The following is a 1,409-nucleotide window of genomic DNA, read 5'->3' as shown; positions in this document are numbered from 1 at the left end:
CGGACCGTCCGGCAGAGGCGGGGCGGCCCGAGCACCGAGGCTGAGGTCTCCTCAGGTCCAGTCTCAGGTTCGGGCTCCGCGGCTTCCCGCGACCGTTAACCACGTGAGTGCCCAGTCCACCAATCCCCGTCCAGCTCCGAGTTTGAAAAAAAAAGGAGGGCGCGACGTAGCCCGCGGGGGAAGGACCAGCTACGCGATTTTGGCGGGAACCCGCTGGCTCCGCCCCCGGCTCGGCACCAGCCAAATCTGGGCTGGCTGTGGTGTTCCGGGCCTATGAGCGAGCCCGGGGTGGCTCGAACACCGCCCGGACGGGGCTGGGCCCGGGACCCGAGGCGGCCTTCTGGGAGGGGCAAAAGAGAGCTGGACTCGCCGAAGCCAACCCGAAAGCCGGCCTGGACGCATCCCGGTCGCTGCTCCTCCCGTGCTGGGGGATCTGAAGAGGGGCAGGCGGCCGGGCAGCACCTCTCGGTCTCTGCGAGCTGAGAAGAGCCAGGGACCGAATGGCCTTCGGCCGCTGTCCCCGGAGGCCGCTTCTTGCCGCTTGTCATTTGGGGCAAGCCACTGGGGCGTAGTGGGCGTGGCAGTGGGTATCCACGTTTCGGGTGGAAGTCCGAGCCGGAAATGGTGACTCAGGCCTCCCGACCTTTCTGAACTGCGGAAGGCAATGTGCTTAGGCTGGACACTGGCTGGGAGGAGGCCTCCGAGCCCCATCATTTCCCCAGGTGGGTGGCTGTTAGGGGCGGGTGTCTGCACAGCGAGAAGAGCTCTCCCAAGCAGAGGTCCACCTCTGCAGCCGACCTTGTCCGCGGCCAAAAGGAACAGCAGCACAGTCACCCACCATGAAACCAAGTGCCCAGCACACGATCTCCGTGTTTACATTTGTTCGCCAGCACGTGGGCATGCGTTGGCAAAACCGATTGGCCTGGCTCGCTGCAAACTTAAACGCAATTAAAAAAAAATCTTCCTAGTGCTTCGTTAAACTGATTTAATCCGTCCCTTAATGCACTTACACGTTTCTTCCAGTTTTGTTTTTTTTTTTTTCTGAGACATGGTCTTGCTCTGTCACCCAGGCTGGAGTGCAGTGGCACGATCTCGGCTCACTGCAACCTGCAACCTCGCCTTTAGGGTTCAAGCGATTCTCGTGCCTCAGCCACCCGAGTAGCTGGGATTACAGGCAGCTGCCACCACACCTGGCTAATTTTTGTATTTTTAGTAGAGACGAACTTCCCAATGTTGGCCAGGCTGGTCTCCAACTCCTAATCTCAAGTGATCCGCCCGCCTCAGCCTCCCAAAATGCTGGGATTACAGACGTGAGCCACCCCTCCCGGCCTCTTCCAGTTTTCTGTTGTAAATAACCCCGTGGTGTATATTCTTCCTTCTCCATGTTTTTTGTTTGTTTGTTTGTTTTC

The sequence above is a fragment of the Colobus angolensis genome, unplaced genomic scaffold (genome assembly GCF_000951035.1).
Source record: "Colobus angolensis palliatus isolate OR3802 unplaced genomic scaffold, Cang.pa_1.0 Scaffold269, whole genome shotgun sequence".
NCBI lineage: Eukaryota > Metazoa > Chordata > Mammalia > Primates > Cercopithecidae > Colobus > Colobus angolensis.
The sequence above is the reverse complement of the archived record's forward strand: the minus strand, read 5'-3'. Positions refer to the sequence as shown.